Genomic DNA, 18,855 nt, shown 5'->3' with positions numbered 1-18,855 from the left:
CAGCAACTCTGCCCGATCGGGCCTCTGAGCGGAACTGGAGCTCTGCCGTACTGGAGGCGCTCTCGGCTCCGCCCAAGCAGTGATTGCAGGTGCACGCATCTGGGCTGCCTCCTCTTCTTCCAAGGAGGGTCGCTTCCCGCATGCTGTGCACTAGGCTTCCAGGCGGTGGCGCCGCGCGCCTTCTTCAGGTCTTGGCTGAGGAGCTGCTTCCCTGAGCTGGGGCTGTGGACGGGAGCCCAGACATGCAGGGGCAGGCCCAAACCACCTGCACATTTCTCTGCTGGGGTGGGGAGCCCTAGGGAAATGACGTCTGTCAGGCACCTTCTGGGCGCTCACCGAGTCAGCCTCCGCGTGTGTTGGACTGCAGACCCCAGCCAGGGGCCCTGTGAGCCTTGTGCTCTCCATGCTGTGCTGAGTCTCGGCGGTCAAGCAACCGCTGGAGGCGCCCTGCAGTTGCACTCCCATTGCCTCTAATAGAGCCCTCAAGCTGGAACGCTAAGCAGTGTGCTACCCACTGGCAAATAAGCCCTCCACAAGAAGGCCTGGGGACTAGGTGCAAAGGCAAGGCAGGAGTGGAGCTGAGGCCAGGAAGGTGCCAGGAGCATCTCCCAGTCTCGCGCAGCCCGCTCCTTCCTGGAATGGAAGCTTAATCGCGAGGCAAGTCTGGGCAAGGCTCGCCCAGGACAGAGCAGCCTAACGCCAGCAAGTCTGCCAGATCGGGCCCCTGCGCAGAGCTGGAGCTCTGCCGTACTGGTGTGGCACTCGGCTGCGCCAAAGTACTGATTGCAGCCGCACGCAGCTCGGCTGCCTTCTCTTGTACTGAGGAGGCTCGCTTCCGGCATGCTGTAAACTAGGCTTCCCGGCGGGGGCGCCCTGCGCCTCCTAGAGGTCTTAGCTGAGGAGCTGCTTCCCTGAGCTAGGGCTGAGGAAGGGAGTCCAGACACTGAAGGGCAGGCCCCACCCACCTGCCCACGTCTCTGCAGGGAAGGAGAGCACTAGGGAAATGACATCTGTCAGGCACCTTCTGGGCGCTCCCGGAGTTCGACTCCGGTGTGTGGGGCTGCAGACCCCAGCCAGGGGCCCTGTGAGCCTTGTGCTCTCCGTGCTGTGCTGAGTCTGGGCGGTCAAGCAACCGCACAAGGAATCTTGAAGTTGCACTCCCTTTTCCTCTAATAGAGCCTTCACTGCTGGAGCGCTTGGCAGTGTGCAACCCACCGGCAACTAAGCCTTTCACAGGGACGCCTGGGGACTAGGTGCAAAGGCAAGGCAGGAGTGGAGCTGAGCCCTGGAAGGCGCCAGTAGTATCTCCCAGTCTCGCGCAGCCTGCTCCTTCCTGGACTGGAAGCCTAGCCGCAAGGCAAGTCTGGGCAAACTTGCCCTGGGCAGAGCAGCCTCACGCCAGCAACACTGCCAGATCGGGCCTCTTAGCAGAGCTGGACTCTGCCGTACTGGAGGCGCACTCGGCTCCGCCAAAGCAGTGAATGCAGCCGCACACAGCAGGGCTGCCTTCTCTTCCCTGGAGGAGGCTCGCTTCCCGCATGCTGTAAACTAGGATTCCAGGCGGGGCCCCCTGTGGCTCCCACAGGTCTTGGCTCAGGAGCTGCTTCCCTGAGCTGGGGCTGTAGATGGGAGCTCAGAAACGCAGGGGCAGGCTCCAACCACCTGCACTCGTCTCTGCCTGGGAGGAGAGCACTAGGGAAATGACGGCACTCAGGCACCATCTGGGAGCTCCCGGAGTTCACCTCCGTTGTGTGGGGGCTGCAGACCCCAGCCAGGGGCCCTGTGAGCCTTGTGCTCTCCGTGCTGTGCTGAGTCTGGGCGGTCAAGCAACTGCTGGACGAGCCCTGCAGTTGCCCTCCCATTGCCTCTAAGAGAGCCCTCACTGCTGAAGCGCTTGGCAGTGTGCAACCCACAGGCAACTAAGCCCTCCACAAGAACGCCTGGGGACTAGGTGCAAAGGTAAGGCAGGAGTGGAGCTGAGGCCAGGAAGGCGCCAGTAGCATCTCCCAGTCTCGCGCAGCCTGCTCCTTCCTGGACTGGAAGCCTAGCCGCGAGGCACGTCTGGGCAAGGTTCGCCCAGGGCAGAGCAACCTCACGCCAGCAGCTCTGCCAGATCTGGCCTTGAGCAGAGCTGGAGCTCTGCCGTACTGGAGGGGCACTCGGCTCCGCCAAAGCAGTGATTGCACCGCACACAGCAGGGCTGCCTCCCGTTCTCCCAAGGACGCTCGCCTCCCGCATGCTGTAAACTGGGCTTCCAGGCGGGGCCCCCTGCGCCTCCCACAGGTCTTGGCTCAGGAGCTGGTTCCCTGAGCTGGGGCTGTGGACGGGAGCCCAGACACGCAGGGGCAGGCCCCAACCACCTGCACACGTCTCTGCTGGGGAGGAGAGCACTAGGGAAATGACGTCTCTCAGGCACCTTCTGCGTGCTCACCTAGTCAGTTTCCGTGTGTGTGGGACTTCAGACCCCAGCCAGGGGCCCTGTGAGCCTTGTGCTCTCCGTGCTGTGCTGAGTCTGGGCGGCAAGCAACCGTAAGAATAGACTTCCAGTTGCCCTCACTTTGCCTCTAATAGAGCCCTCAAGCTGGAGCGCTTGGCAGTGTGCAACCCATCGGCAACTAAGCCCTACACAAGAACGCCTGGGGACTAGGTGCAAAGGCAAGGCAGGAGTGGAGCTGAGGCCAGGAAGGCGCCAGTAGCATCTCCCAGTATCGCGCAGCCCACTCCTTTCTGGACTGGAAGCCTAGCCGCGAGGCCAGTCTGGGCAAGGCTCGCCCAGGGCAGAGCAGCCTCACGCCAGCACTCTGCCAGATCGGGCCTCTGAGCAGAGCTGCAGCTCTGCCGTACTGGAGGCGCACTCGGCTCCGCCCAAGCAGTGCTTGCAGCCCAAGGCATCTGGGCTGCCTCCTCATCTCCCAAGGAGGCTCGCTTCCCGCATGCTGTGCACTAGGCTTCCAGGCGGGGGCGCCCCGCGCCTCCTACAGGTCTTGGCTGAGGAGCTGCTTCCCTGAGCTGCGGCTGTGGACGGGAGCCCAGACACGAAGGGGCAGGCCCCAACCACCTGCACACGTCTCTGCTGGGGAGGAGAGCACTAGGGAAATGACGTCTGTCAGGCAACTTCTGGGCGCTCACCGAGTCAGCCTCCGCGTGTGTGGGGCTGCAGACCCCAGCCAGGGGCCCTGTGAGCCTTGTGCTCTACGTACTGTACTGAGTCTGGTGGGTCAAGCAACCGCTGGAGGAGCCCTGCAGTTGCCCTCCCATTACCTCTAATAGAGCCCTCACTGCTGGAGCGCTTTGCAGTGTGCAGCCAACCGGCAACTAAGCCCTCCACAGGAACGCCTGGGGATTAGGTGCAAAGGCAAGGCAGGAGTGGAGCTGAGGCCAGGAAGGCGCCAGTAGCATCTCCCAGTCTCGCGCAGCCTGCTCCTTCCTGGACTGGAAGCCTAGCCGCGAGGCCAGTCTGGGCAAGGCTCGTCCAGGGCAGAGCAGCCTCACGCCAGCAACTCTGCCATATCGGGTCTCTGAGCAGAACTGGAGCTCGGCAGTCCTGGAGGCGCACTCGGCTCCGCCAAAGCAGTGAATGCAGCCGCAAACAGCAGGGCTGCCTCCTCTTCTCCCGAGGAGGCTCGTTCCCGCATGCTGTAAACTAGGCTTCCAGGCGGCGCTCCCTGCGCCTCCCACAGGTCTTGGCTGAGGAGCTGTTTCCCTGAGCTGGGGCTGTGGACGGGAGCCCATGATACGCAGGGGCAGGCCCCAACTACCTGCACACGTCTCTGCTGGGGAGGAGAGCACTAAGAAAATGACGTCTGTCAGGCACCTTCTGGGCGCTCACTGAGTCAGCTTCCGCTTGTGTGGGGCTGCAGACCCCTGCCAGGGGCCCTGTGAGCCTTGTGCTCTCCGTGCTGTGCTGAATCTGGGCGGTCAAGCAACCGCTGGAGGAGCCCTGCAGTTGCCCTCCCATTGCCTCTAATAGAGCCCTCACTGCTGGAGCGCTTGGCAGTGTGCAACCCACCGGCAACTAAGCCCTCCACAAGAACGCCTGGGGAATAGGTGCAAAGGCAAGGCAGGGGTGGAGCTGAGGCCAGGAAGGCGCCAGTAGCATCTCCCAGTCTCACGCAGCCCGCTCCGTTCTGGACTGGAAGCCTAGCCACGAGGCAAGTCTGGGCAAGGCTCGCCGAGAGCAGAGCAGCCTCACGCCAGCACTCTGCCAGATCGGGCCTCTGAGCAGAGCTGGAACTCTGCCGTAGTGGAAGCGCACTCGGCTCCGCCCAAGCAGTGATTGCAGCCTCACTGGTCTGGGATGCCTCCACCTCTCCCAAGGAGGCTCGCTTCCCGCATGATGTGCACTAGGCTTCCTGGCGGGGGCGCCCCGCGCCTCCTACAGGTCTTGGCTGAGGAGCTGCTTCCCTGAGCTGGGTCTGTGGACGGGAGCCCAGACAGGCAGGGGCAGGTCCAAACCACCTGCACACGTCTCTGCTGGGGAGGAGAGCACTAGGGAAATGACGTCTGTCAGGCACCTTCTGGGCGCTCCCGAAGTTCGCCTCTGGTGTGTGGGGCTGCAGACCCCAGCCAGGGGCCCTGTGAGCCTTGTGCTTTCCGTGCTGTGCTGAGTCTGGGCGGTCAAGCAAACGCAAGAGGCGACTTGCAGTAGCCTTCCCTTTGCCTCTGATAGAGCCCTCACTGCTGGAGCGCTTGGCAGTGTGCAACCCACCGGCAACTAAGCCCTCCACAAGAACGCCTGGGGACTAGGTGCAAAGGCAAGTCAGGAGTGGAACTGAGGCCAGGAAGGCGCCAGTAGCATCTCCCAGTCTCGCGAAGCCCGCTCCTTTCTGGACTGGAAGCCTAACGCGAGGCAAGTCTGGGCAAGGCTCGCCCAGGGCACAGGAGGCTCACGCCAGCAACTATGAGAGATCGGGCCTTTGTGCAGAGCTGGAGCTCTGCCGTACTGGAGGTGCACTCGGCTCCGCCAAAGCAGTTAATGCAGCTGTACACAGCAGGGCTGCCTTCTCTTCTCCCGAGGAGACTGGCTTCCCGCATGCTGTAAACTAGGCTTCCAGGAGGGGCCCCCTGGGCCTCCCACAGGTCTTGGCTCAGGAGCTGCTTCCCTGAGCTGGGGCTGTGGACGGTAGCCCAGACACGCAGGGGCAGGCGCCAACCACCTGCACACGTCTGTGCTGGGGAGGAGAGCACTAGGAAAATGACGTCTGTCAGGCACCTTCTGGGCGCTCACCGAGTCAGCCTCTGCGTGTGTGGGGCTGCAAACCCCAGCCAGGCGCCCTGTGAGCCTTGTGCTTTCCGTGCTGTGCAGAGTCTGGGCGGTCAAGCAAAAGCAAGAGGCGACTTGCAGTAGCCCTCCCTTTGCCTCTAATAGAGCCCTCACGGCTGGAGCGCTTGGCAGTGTGCAACCCACCGGCAACTAAGCCTTTCACAAGCACGCCTGGGGACTAGGTGCAAAGGCAAGGCAGGAGTGGAGCTGAGGCCAGGAAGGCGCCAGTAGCATCTCCCAGTCTCACGCAGCCCGCTCCTCTCTGGACTGGAAGCCTAACGTGCGGCAAGTCTGGGCAAGGCTCGCCCAGAGCAGAGCAGCCTCACGCCAGCAACTCTGCCAGATCGGGCCTCTGAGCAGAGCTGGAGCTCTGCCGTACTGGAGGTGCACTCGGCTCCGCCAAAGCAGTGAATGCAGCCGCACACAGCAGGGCTGCCTTCTCTTCTCCCGAGGAGGCTCGCTTCCCACATGCTGCAAACTAGGCTTCCAGGCGGGGCCGCCTGCGCCTCCCACAGGTCTTGGCTCAGGAGCTGCTTCCCTGAGCTGGGGCTGTTGACGGGAGCTCAGACACGCAGGGGCAGGCCCCAACCACCTACACACGTCTCTGCCTGGGAGGAGAGCACTAGGGAAATGACGGCACTCAGGCACCCTCTGGGCACTCCCGGAGTTCACCTCCGGTGTGTGGGGCTGCAGACCCCAGCCAGGGGCCCTGTGAGCCTTGTGCTCTCCATGCTGTCCTGAGTCTGGGCGGTCAAGCAACCGCTGGAGGAGCCCTGCAGTTGCCCTCCCATTGCCTCAAATAGAGCCCTCACTGCTGGAGCGCTTGGCAGTGTGCAACCCACCGGTAACTAAGCCCTCCACAAGAACGCCTGGGGACTAGGTGCAAAGACAAGGCAGGAGTGGAGCTGAGGCCAGGAAGGCGACAGTAGCATCTCCCAGTCTCGCGCAGCCCGCTCCTTCCTGGACTGGAAGCCTATGTGCGAGGCAATTCTGGGCAAGTTCGCCCAGGACAGAGCAGCCTAACGCCAGCAACTCTGCCAGATCGGGCCTCTGAGCAGAGCTGGAGCTCTGCCGTACTGGAGGCGCACTCGGCTCCGCAAAAGCAGTGAATGCAGCCGCAAGCAGCCAGGCTGCCTTCTCTTCTCCCGAGGAGGCTCGCTTCCCACATGCTGTAAACTAGGCTTCCAGGTGGGGCCCCCCGCGCCTCCCACAGGTCTTGACTCAGGAGCTGCTTCCCTGAGCTGAGGCTGTGGACGGGAGCCCAGACACGCAGAGGCAGGCCACAACCACCTGCCCACGTCTCTGCAGGGAAGGAGAGCACTAGGGAAATGACGTCTGTCAGGCACCTTCTGGGCGCTCGCGGATTTCGCCTCCGGTGTGTGGGGCTGCAGACCCCAGCCAGGGGCCCTGTGAGCCTTGTGCTCTCCGTGCTGTGCTGAGTCTGGGCGGTCAAGCAACCGCACAAGGAAACTTGAAGCTGCCCTCCCTTTGCCTCTAATAGAGCCTTCACTGCTGGAGCGCTTGGCAGTGTGCAACCCACCGGTAACTAAGCCCTCCACAAGAACGCCTGGGTAATAGGTGCAAAGGCAAGGCAGGAGTGGAGCTGAGGCCAGGAAGGCGCCAGTAGCATCTCCCAGTCTCGCGCAGCCTGCTCCTTTCTGGACTGGAAGCCTAAGTGCGAGGCAATCTGGGCAAGGCTCGCCCAGGGCAGAGCGGCCTCACGCCAGCAACTCTGCCAGATCGGGCCTCTGAGCAGTGCTGGAGCTCTGCCGTACTGGAAGCGCACTCGGCTCCGCCCAAGCAGTGAATGCAGCCGCACGCAGCCGGCCTGCCTTCTCTTCTCCCGAGGAGGCTCGCTTCCCGCATGCTGTAAACTAGTCTTCCAGGCGGGGCCCCCTGCGCCTCCCACAGTTCTTGGCTCAGGAACTCCTTCCCTGAGCTGGGGCTGTGGACGGGAGCCCAGACACGCAGGGGCAGGCCCCAACCACCTGCACATGTCTCTGCTGGGGAGGAGAGCACTAGGGAAATGACGTCTTTCAGGCACCTTCTGGGCGCTCCCGGAGTTCGCCTCCGGTGTGTGGGGCTGCAGACCGCAGCCAGGGGCCCTGTGAGCCTTTTGCTCTCCGTGCTGTGCTGAGTCTGGGCGGTCAAGCAACCGCTGGAGGAGCCCTGCAGTTGCCCTCCCATTGCCTCTAATGGAGGCCTCACTGCTGGAGCGCTTGGCAGTGTGCAACCCACCGGCAACTAAGCCCTCCACAAGAACGCCTGGGGACTAGCTGCAAAGGCAAGGCAGGAGTGGAGCTGAAGCCAGGAAGGCGCCAGTAGCATCTCCCAGTCTTGCGCAGCCCGCTCCTTTCTGGACAGGAAGCCTACGCGAGGCAAGTCTGGGCAAGACTCGCCCAGGGCACAGGAGGCTCACGCCAGCAACTATGAGAGATCGGACCTTTGAGCAGAGCTGGAGCTCTGCCGTACTGGAGGTGCACTCGGCTCCGCCAAAGTACTGATTGCAATCGCACGCAGCTGGGATGCCTTCTCTTGTACTGAGGAGGCTCGCTTCCGGCATGCTGTAAACTAGGCTTCCCGGCGGGGGCGCCCCGCGCCTCCTACAGGTCTTAGCTGAGGAACTGCTTCCCTGAGCTGGGGCTGTGGAAGGGAGTCCAGACACTCAAGGGCAGGCCCCAACCACCTGCACACGTCTCTGCTGGGGAGGAGAGCACTAGGGAAATGACGTCTGTCAGGCACCTTCTGGGCGCTCACCGAGTCAGAGTCCGCGTGTGTGGGGCTGCAGACCCCAGCCAGGGGCCCTGTGAGCCTTGTGCTCTCCGTGCTGTGCTGAGTCTGGGCGGTCAAGCAACCATAAGAATAGACTTCCAGTTGCCCTCACTTTGCCTCTAATAGAGCCCTCAAGCTGGAGCGCTTGGCAGTGTGCAACCCACCGGCAACTAAGCCCTCCACAAGAACGCCTGGGGACTAGGTGCAAAGGCAAGGCATGAGTGGAGCTGAGGCCAGGAAGGCGCCAGTAGCATCTCCCAGTCTCGCGCAGCCTGCTCCTTCCTGGACTGGAAGCCTATCCGCGAGGCAAGTCTGGAAAAGGCTCGCCCAGGGTAGAGCAACCTCACGCCAGCAACTCTGCCAGATCGGGCCTCTGAGCAGAGCTGGAGCTCTGCAGTACTGGAGGCGCACTTGGCTCCGCCAAAGCAGTGAATGCCGCCACACAGAGCAGGGCTGCCTTCTCTTCTCCCGAGGAGGCTCGCTCCCCGCATGCTATAAACTAGGCTTCCAGGCGAGGCCCCGTGCGCATCCCACATGTCTTGGCTTAGGAGCTGCTTCCCTAAGCTGGGGCTGTGGACGGGAGCCCAGACACGAAGGGGCAGGCCCCAAGCACCTGCACACGTCTCTGCTGGGGAGGAGAGCACTAGGGAAATGACGTCTGTCAGGCACCTTCTGGGCGCTCACCGAGTCAGCCTCCGCGTGTGTGGGGCTGCAGACCCCAGCCAGGGGCCCTGTGAGCCTTGTGCTCTCCGTGCTGTGCTGAGTCTGGGCGGTCAAGCAACCGTAAGAATAGACTTCCAGTTGCCCTCACTTTGCCTCTAATAGAGCCCTCAAGCTGGAGCGCTTGGCAGTGTGCAACCCACCGGCAACTAAGCCCTCCACAAGAATGTCTGGGGACTACGTGCAAAGGCAAGGCAGGAGTGGAGCTGAGGCCAGGAAGGCGCCAGTAGCATCTCCCAGTCTCGCGCAGCCCGCTCCTTTCTGGACTGGAAGCCTAGCCGCGAGGCAAGTCTGGGCAAGGCTCGCCCAGGGCAGAACAGCCTCAGGCCAGCAACTCTGCCAGATCGGGTCTCTGAGCAGAGCTGGAGCTCGGCCGTCCTGGAGGCGCACTCGGCTCCGCCAAAGCAGTGAATGCAGCCGCACACAGCAGGGCTGCCTCCTCTTCTCCCAAGGAGGCTCGCTTCCCGCATGCTGTGCACTAAGCTTCCAGGCGGGGGCGCTCCGCGCCTCCTACAGGTCTTGGCTGAGGAGCTGCTTCCCTGAGCTGGGGCTGTGGACGGGAGCCCAAACACGCAGGGTCAGGAACAAACCACCTGCACACGTCTCTGCTGGGGAGGAGAGCACTAGGGAAATGACGTCTGTCAGGCACCTTCTGGGCGCTCACCGAGTCAACCTCTGCGTGTGTGGGGCTGCAGACCCCAGCCAGTGGCCCTGTGAGCCTTGTGCTTTCCGTGCTGTGATGAGTCTGGGCGGTCAAGCAACCGCTGGAGGAGCCCTGCAGTTGCCCTCCCATTACCACTAATAGAGCCCTCACTGCTGGAGCGCTTGGCAGTGTGCAACCCAAAGGCAACTAAGCCCTCCACAAGAACGCCTGGGGACTAGGTGCAAAGGCAAGGCAGGAGTGGAGCTGAGGCCAGGAAGGCGCCAGTAGCATCACCCAGTCTCGCGCAGCCCCCTCCTTTCTGGACTGGAAGCCTAACGCGAGGAAAGTCTGGGCAAGGCTCGCCCAGGGCACAGCAGCCTCACGAAAGCAACTTTGAGAGATCGGGCCTTTGAGCAGAGCTGGAGCTCTGCCGTACTGAAGGGGGACTCGGCTACGCCAAAGTACTGATTACAGCCGCACGCAGCTGGGCTGCCTTCTCATGTACTGAGGAGGCTCGCTTCCGGCATGCTGTAAACTAGGCTTCCGGGCGGGGGCGCCCCGCGCCTCCTACAGGTCTTAGCTGAGGAGCTGCTTCCCTGAGCTGGGGCTGTGGAAGGGAGTCCGGACACTCAAGGGCAGGCCCCAACCACCTGAACACGTCTCTGCTGGGGAGGAGAGCACTAGGGAAATGACATCTGTCAGGAACCTTCTGGGCGCTCCCGGAGTTTCCCTCCGGTGTGTGGGGCTGCAGACCACAGCCAGGGGCCCTGTGAGCCTTGTACTCTCCGTGCTGTGCTGAGTCTGGGCGGTCAGCAAACGTAAGAGGCGACTTGCAGTAGCCCTCCCTTTGCCTCTAATAGAGTCCTCACGGCTGGAGCACTTGGCAGTGTGCAACCCACCGGCAACTAAGCCTTTCACAAGAACGCCTAGGGACTAGGTGCAAAGGCAAGGCAGGAGTGGAGCTGAGGCCAGGAAGGCGCCAGTAGCATCTCCCAGTCTCACGCAGCCCGCTCCGTTCTGGACTGGAAGCCTATCTGCGAGGCAAGTCTGGGCAAGGCTCGCTGAGAGCAGAGCAGCCTCACGCCAGCACTCTGCCAGATCGGGCCTCTGAGCAGAGCTGGAACTCTGACGTAGTGGAAGCGCACTCGGCTCCGCCCAAGGAGTGATTGCAGCCTCACGGGTCTGGGATGCCTCCACCTCTCCCAAGGAGGCTCGCTTCCCGCATGCTGTGCACTAGGCTTCCAGGCGGGGGCGCCCCGCGCCTCCTACAGGTCTTGGCTGAGGAGCTGCTTCCCTGAGCTGGGGCTGTGGTCGGGAGCCCAGACACGCAGGGGCAGGCCCAAACCACCTGCACACGTCTCTGCTGGGGAGGAGAGCACTAGGGAAATGACGTCTGTCAGGCACCTTCTGGGCGCTCACCGAGTCAGCCTCCGCGTGTGTGGGGCTGCAGACCCCAGCCAGGGGCCCTGTGAGCCTTGTGCTCTCCGTGCTGTACTGAGTCTGGTCGGTCAAGCAACCGCTGGAGGAGCCCTGAAGTTGCCCTCCCATTACCTCTAATAGAGCCCTCACTGCTGGAGCGCTTGGCAGTGTGCAACCCACCGGCAACTAAGCCCTCCACAGGAACGCCTGGGGACTAGGTGCAAAGGCAAGGCAGGAGTGGAGCTGAGGCCAGGAAGGAGCCAGTAGCATTTCCCAGTCTCGCGCAGCCTGCTCCTTCCTGGACTGGAAGCCTACCGCGAGCCAAGTCTGGGCAAGTCTCGCCCAGGGCAGAGCAGCCTCAGGCCAGCAACTCTGCCAGATCGGGTCTCTGAGCAGAGCTGGAGCTCGGCCGTCCTGGAGGCGCACTCGGATCCGCCAAAGCAGTGAATGCAGCCGCACACAGCAAGGCTGCCTCCTCTTCTCCAGAGGAGGCTCGCTTCCCGCATGCTGTAAACTAGGCTTCCAGGCGGCGCTCCCTGCGCCTCACACAGGTCTTGGCTCAGGAGCTGCTTCCCTGAGCTGGGGCTGTGGACGGGAGCCCAGACACGCAGGGGCAGGCCCCAACCACCTGCACACGTCTCTGCTGGGGAGGAGAGCACTAGGGAAATGACGTCTGTCAGGCACCTTCTGGGCGCTCACCGAGTCAGCCTCCGCGTGTGTGGGGCTGCAGACCCCAGCCAGGGGCCCTGTGAGCCTTGTGCTCTCCTTGCTGTGCTGAGTCTGGGCGGTCAAGCAACCGCTGGAGGAGCCCTGCAGTTGCCCTCCCATTGCCTCTAATAGAGCCCTCACTGCTGGAGCGCTTGTCAGTGTGCAACCCCCGGGCAATTAAGCCCTGCACAAGAACGCCTGGGGACTAGGTGCAAAGGCAAGGCAGGAGTGGAGCTGAGGCCAGGAAGGCGCCAGTAGCATCTCCCAGTCTCGCGCAGCCCCCTCCTTTCTGGACTGGAAGCCTAGCCGCAAGGCAAGTCTGGGCAAGGCTCGCCAAGGGCAGACAGCCTCACATCAGCCCTCTGCCAGATCGGGCCTCTGAGCAGAGCTGGAGCTCTGCCGTACTGGAGGCGCACTCCGCTCCGCCCAAGCAGTGATTGCAGCCGCACGCATCTGGGCTGCCTCCTCTTCTCCCAAGGAGGCTCGCTTCCCGCATGCTGTGCACTAGGCTTCCAGGCGGGGGCGCCCCACGCCTCCTACAGGTCTTGGCTGAGGAGCTGCTTCCCTGAGCTGGGGCTGTGTTCGGAAACCCAGACACGCAGGGGCAGGCCCAAACCACCTGCACACGTTTATGCTGGGGAGGAGAGCACTAGGGAAATGACGTCTGTCAGGCACCTTCTGGGCGCTCACCGAGTCAGCCTCCGCGTGTGTGGGGCTGCAAACCCCAGCCAGGGGCCCTGTGAGCCTTGTGCTCTCCGTGCTGTGCTGAGTCTGGGCGGTCAAGCAACCGCTGGAGGAGCCCTGCAGTTGCCCTCCCATTGCCTGTAAAAGAGCCCTCACTGCTGGAGCGCTTGGCAGTGTGCAACCCACCGGCAACTAAGCCCTCCACAAGAACGCCTGGGGACTAGCTGCAAAGGCAAGGCAGGAGTGGAAATGAGGCCAGGAAGGCGCCAGTAGCATCTCCCAGTCTCGCGCAGCCCGCTCCTTCCTGGAATGGAAGCCTAGCCGCAGCAAGTCTGGGCAAGGCCTGCCCAAGGCAGACCAGACTCACGCCAGCAACTCTGCCAGATCGGGCCTCTGAGCAGAGCTGGAGCTCTGCCGTACTGGAGGCGAACTCGGCTCGGCAAAGCAGTGAACGCAGCTGCACACAGCAGGGCTGCCTTCTCTTCTCCTGAAGAGGCTCGCTTCCCGCATGCTGTGCACTAGGCTTCCAGGCAGGGGCGACCAGCGCCTCCTACAGGTCTTGGCTGAGGAGCTGCTTCCCTGAGCTGGGGCTGTGGACGGGAGCCCAGACACGCAGGGGCAGGCCCCAACCACCTGCACACGTCTCTGCTGGGGAGGAGAGCACTAGGGAAATGACGTCTGTCAGGCACCTTCTGGGCACTCACCGAGGCAGCCTCCGCGTGTGTGGGGCTGCAGATCCCAGCCAGGGGCCCTGTGTGCCTTGTGTTCTCCGTGCTGTGCTGAGTCTGGGCGGTCAAGTAACCGTAAGAATACATTTCCAGTTGCCCTCACTTTGCCTCTAATAGAGCCCTCAAGCTGGTGCGCTTGGCAGTGTGCAACTCACTGGCAACTAAGCCCTCCACAAGAAATCCTGGGGACTAGGTGCAAAGGCAAGGCAGGAGTGGAACTGAGGCCAGGAAGGCGCCAGTAGCATCTCCCAGTCTCGCAGAGCCCGCTCCTTTCTGGACTTGAAGCCTAGCCGCGAGGCAAGTCTGGGCAAGGCTCGCCCAGGGCAGAGCAGCCTCACGCCAGCACACTGCCAGATCGGGCCTCTGAGCAGAGGTGGAGCTCTGCCCTACTGGAGGTGCACTCGGCTCCACCAAAGCAGTGATTGCAGCCGCACGCATCTGGGCTGCCTCCTCTTCTCCCAAGGAGGCTCGCTTCCCGCATGCTGTGCACTAAGCTTCCAGGCGGGGGCGCTCCGCGCCTCCTACAGGTCTTGGCTGAGGAGCTGCTTCCCTGAGCTGGGGCTGTGGACGGGAGCCCAGACACGCAGGGTCAGGAACAAACCACCTGCACACGTCTCTGCTGGGGAGGAGAGCACTAGGGAAATGACGTCTGTCAGGCACCTTCTGGGCGCTCACCGAGTCAACCTCTGCGTGTGTGGGGCTGCAGACCCCAGCCAGTGGCCCTGTGAGCCTTGTGCTTTCCGTGCTGTGCTGAGTCTGGGCGTTCAAGCAACCGCTGGAGGAGCCCTGCAGTTGCCCTCCTATTACCACTAATAGAGCCCTCACTGCTGGAGCGCTTGGCAGTGTGCAACCCAAAGGCAACTAAGCCCTCCACAAGAACGCCTGGGGACTAGGTGCAAAGGCAAGGCAGGAGTGGAGCTGAGGCCAGGAAGGCGCCAGTAGCATCACCCAGTCTCGCGCAGCCCCCTCCTTTCTGGACTGGAAGCCTAACGTGAGGAAAGTCTGGGCAAGGCTAGCCCAGGGCACAGCAGCCTCACGAAAGCAACTTTGAGAGATCGGGCCTTTGAGCAGAGCTGGAGCTCTGCCGTACTGAAGGGGGACTCGGCTACGCCAAAGTACTGATTGCAGCCGCACGCAGCTGGGCTGGCTCCTCTTCTCCCGAGGAGTCTCGCTTCCCGCATGCTGTTACCTGGGCTTCCAGGAGGGGCCCCCTGCGCCTCCCACAGGTCTTGGCTCAGGAGCTGCTTCCCTGAGCTGGGGCTGTGGACAGGAGCACAGACACGCAGGGGCAGGCCCCAACCACCTGCACACGTCTCTGCTGGGGAGGAGAGCACTAGGGAAATGACGTCTGTCAGGCACCTTCTGGGCGCTAACTGAGTTAGCCTCCGCGTGTGTGGGGCTGCAGACCCCAGCCAGGGGACCTGTGAGCCTTGTGCTCTCTGTGCTGTGCTGAGTCTGGGCGGTCAAGCAACCTCTGGAGGAGCCCTGCAGTTGCCCTCCCATTGCCTCTAATAGAGCCCTCACTGCTGGAGCGCTTGGCAGTGTGCCACCCACCGGCAACTAAGCGCTCCACAAGAACACCTGGGGACTAGGTGCAAAGGCAAGGCAGGAGTGGAGCTGAGGCCAGGAAGGCGCCAGTAGCATCTCCCAGTCTCGCGCAGCCTGCTTCTTTCTGGACTGGAAGCCTATGTGCGAGGCATGTCTAGGCAAGGCTCCCCCAGGGCAGAGCAGCCTCACGCCAGCAACTCTGCCAGATCGGGCCTCTGAGCAGAGCTGGAGCTCTCCCATACTGGAGGCGCACTCGGCTCCGCCAAAGCAGTGAATGCAGCCTCACGCATCTGGGCTGCCTCCTCTTCTCCCAAGGAGGCTCTCTTCCCGCATGCTGTGCACCAGGCTTCCAGGCGGGGGCGCCCCGCGCCTGCTAAAGGTCTTGGCTGAGGAGCTGCTTCCCTGAGCTGGGGCTGTGGACGGGAGCCCAGACACGCAGGGGCAGGCCCCAACCACCTGCACACGTCTCTGCTGGGAAGGAGAGTACTAGGGAAATGACGTCTCTCAGGAACCTTCTGGGCTCTCCCGGAGTTCACCTCCGGAGTGTGGGGCTGCAGACCCCAGCCAGGGGCCCTGTGAGCCTTTTGCTCTGCGTGCTGTGCTGAGTCTGGGCGGTGAAGCAACCGCTGGAGGAGCCCTGCAGTTGCCCTCCCATTGCCTCTAATAGAGCCCTCACTGCTGGAGCGCTTGGCAGTGTGCAAACCACCGGCAACAAAGCCCTCCACAAGAACGCCTGGGGACTAGCTGCAAATGCAAGGCAGGAGTGGAGCTGAGGCCAGGATGGCGCCAGTAGCATCTCCCAGTCTCACGCAGCCAGCTCCTTTCTGGACAGGAAGCCTACGCGAGGCAAGTCAGGGCAAGGCTCGCCCAGGGCACAGGAGGCTCACGCCAGCAACTGTGAGAGATCGGACCTTTGAGCAGAGCTGGAGCTCTGCCGTACTGGAGGGGCACTCGGCTCCGCCAAAGTACTGATTGCATTCGCACGCAGCTGGGCTGCCTTCTCTTGTACTGAGGAGGCTCGCATCCGGCATGCTGTAAACTAGGCTTCCCGGCGGGGGCGCCCCGCGCCTCCTACAGGTCTTAGCTGAGGAGCTGCTTCCCTGAGCTGGGGCTGTGGAAGGGAGTCCAGACACTCAAGGGCAGGCCCCAACCACCTGCACACGTCTCTGCTGGGGAGGAGAGCACTAGGAAAATGACGTCTGTCTGGCACCTTCTGGGCGCTCCCGGAATTCCCCTCCGGTGTGTGGGGCTGCAGACCCCAGCCAGGGGCCCTGTGAGCCTTGGGCTCTCCGTGCTGTGCGGTCTGGGCGGTCAAGCAACCGCTGGAGGAGCCCTGCAGTTGCCCTCCCATTGCATCTAATAGAGCCCTCACTGCTGGAGCGCTTGGCAGTGTGCAACCCACCCGCAACTAAGCCCTCCACAAGAACGCCTGGGAACTAGGTGCAAAGGCAAGGCAGGAGTGGAGCTGAGGCCAGGATGGCGCCAGTAGAATCTCCCAGTCTCGCGCAGCGTGCTCCTTCCTGGACTGGAAGCCTAGCCGCGAGGCAAGTCTGGGCAAGGCTCGCCAAGGGCAGAGCAGCCTCACGCCAGCAGCTCTGCCAGATCGGGCCTCTGAGCAGAGCTGGAGCTCTGCCGTACTGGAGGCGCACTCGGCTCCGCCAAAGCAGTGAATGCAGCCACACGCAGCAGGGCTGCCTTCTCTTCTCCCGAGTAGACTCACTTCCCGCATGGTGTAAACTAGGCTTCCAGGCAGGGCCCCCTGCGCCTCCCACAGGTCTTGGCTCAGGAGCTGCTTCCCTGAGGTGGGGCTGTGGACGGGAGCCCAGACACGCAGGTGCAGGCCCCAAGTACCTGCACACGTCTCTGCTGGGGAGGAGAGCACTAGCGAAATGACGTCTGTCAGGCACCTTCTGGGCGCTCACCGAGTCAGTTTCCGCGTGTGTGGGGCTGCAGACCCCAGCCAGGGGCCCTGTGAGCCTTGGGCTCTCCGTGCTGTGCTGAGTCTGGGCGGTCAAGCAACCGCAAGAGGAAACTTGCAGTTGCCCTCCCTTTGCCTCTAATAGAGCCCTCACTGCTGGAGCGCTTGGCGGTGTGCAACACACCGGCAACTAAGCCGTCCACAAGAACGCCTGGGGACTAGATGCAAAGGCAAGGCAGGAGTGGAGCTGAGGCCAGGAAGGCGCCAGTTGCATCTCCCAGTCTCACGCAGCCCGCTCCTTTCTGGACAGGAAGCCTACGCGAGGCAAATCTGGGCAAGGCTCGCCCAGGGCAGAGCAGCCTAACGCCAGCAACTCTGCCAGATCGGGCCTCTGAGCAGTGCTGGAGCTCTGCCGTACTGGAAGCGCACTCGGCTCCGCCCAAGCAGTGAATGCAGCCGCACGCAGCCTGGCTGCCTTCTCTTCTCCCGAGGAGGCTCGCTTCCCGCATGCTGTGCACTAGGCTTCCAGGCGGGGGCGCCCCACGCCTCCTACAGGTCTTGGCTGAGGAGCTGCTTCCCTGAGCTGGGGCTGTGTTCGGAAACCCAGACACGCAGGGGCAGGCCCAAACCACCTGCACACGTTTATGCTGGGGAGGAGAGCACTAGGGAAATGACGTCTGTCAGGCACCTTCTGGGCGCTCACCGAGTCAGCCTCCGCGTGTGTGGGGCTGCAAACCCCAGCCAGGGGCCCTGTGAGCCTTGTGCTCTCCGTGCTGTGCTGAGTCTGGGCGGTCAAGCAACCGCTGGAGGAGCCCTGCAGTTGCCCTCCCATTGCCTGTAAAAGAGCCCTCACTGCTGGAGCGCTTGGCAGTGTGCAACCCACCGGCAACTAAGCCCTCCACAAGAACGCCTGGGGACTAGCTGCAAAGGCAAGGCAGGAGTGGAAATGAGGCCAGGAAGGCGCCAGTAGCATCTCCCAGTCTCGCGCAGCCCGCTCCTTCCTGGAATGGAAGCCTAGCCGCAGCAAGTCTGGGCAAGGCCTGCCCAAGGCAGACCAGACTCACGCCAGCAACTCTGCCAGATCGGGCCTCTGAGCAGAGCTGGAGCTCTGCCGTACTGGAGGCGAACTCGGCTCGGCAAAGCAGTGAACGCAGCTGCACACAGCAGGGCTGCCTTCTCTTCTCCTGAAGAGGCTCGCTTCCCGCATGCTGTGCACTAGGCTTCCAGGCAGGGGCGACCAGCGCCTCCTACAGGTCTTGGCTGAGGAGCTGCTTCCCTGAGCTGGGGCTGTGGACGGGAGCCCAGACACGCAGGGGCAGGCCCCAACCACCTGCACACGTCTCTGCTGGGGAGGAGAGCACTAGGGAAATGACGTCTGTCAGGCACCTTCTGGGCACTCACCGAGGCAGCCTCCGCGTGTGTGGGGCTGCAGATCCCAGCCAGGGGCCCTGTGTGCCTTGTGTTCTCCGTGCTGTGCTGAGTCTGGGCGGTCAAGTAACCGTAAGAATACATTTCCAGTTGCCCTCACTTTGCCTCTAATAGAGCCCTCAAGCTGGTGCGCTTGGCAGTGTGCAACTCACTGGCAACTAAGCCCTCCACAAGAAATCCTGGGGACTAGGTGCAAAGGCAAGGCAGGAGTGGAACTGAGGCCAGGAAGGCGCCAGTAGCATCTCCCAGTCTCGCAGAGCCCGCTCCTTTCTGGACTTGAAGCCTAGCCGCGAGGCAAGTCTGGGCAAGGCTCGCCCAGGGCAGAGCAGCCTCACGCCAGCACACTGCCAGATCGGGCCTCTGAGCAGAGGTGGAGCTCTGCCCTACTGGAGGTGCACTCGGCTCCACCAAAGCAGTGATTGCAGCCGCACGCATCTGGGCTGCCTCCTCTTCTCCCAAGGAGGCTCGCTTCCCGCATGCTGTGCACTAAGCTTCCAGGCGGGGGCGCTCCGCGCCTCCTACAGGTCTTGGCTGAGGAGCTGCTTCCCTGAGCTGGGGCTGTGGACGGGAGCCCAGACACGCAGGGTCAGGAACAAACCACCTGCACACGTCTCTGCTGGGGAGGAGAGCACTAGGGAAATGACGTCTGTCAGGCACCTTCTGGGCGCTCACCGAGTCAACCTCTGCGTGTGTGGGGCTGCAGACCCCAGCCAGTGGCCCTGTGAGCCTTGTGCTTTCCGTGCTGTGCTGAGTCTGGGCGTTCAAGCAACCGCTGGAGGAGCCCTGCAGTTGCCCTCCCATTACCACTAATAGAGCCCTCACTGCTGGAGCGCTTGGCAGTGTGCAACCCAAAGGCAACTAAGCCCTCCACAAGAACGCCTGGGGACTAGGTGCAAAGGCAAGGCAGGAGTGGAGCTGAGGCCAGGAAGGCGCCAGTAGCATCACCCAGTCTCGCGCAGCCCCCTCCTTTCTGGACTGGAAGCCTAACGTGAGGAAAGTCTGGGCAAGGCTCGCCCAGGGCACA

This window comes from Capricornis sumatraensis, chromosome 16 (genome assembly GCF_032405125.1).
Source record: "Capricornis sumatraensis isolate serow.1 chromosome 16, serow.2, whole genome shotgun sequence".
Lineage (NCBI taxonomy): Eukaryota > Metazoa > Chordata > Mammalia > Artiodactyla > Bovidae > Capricornis > Capricornis sumatraensis.
Note: the sequence above shows the minus strand (reverse complement) of the source record.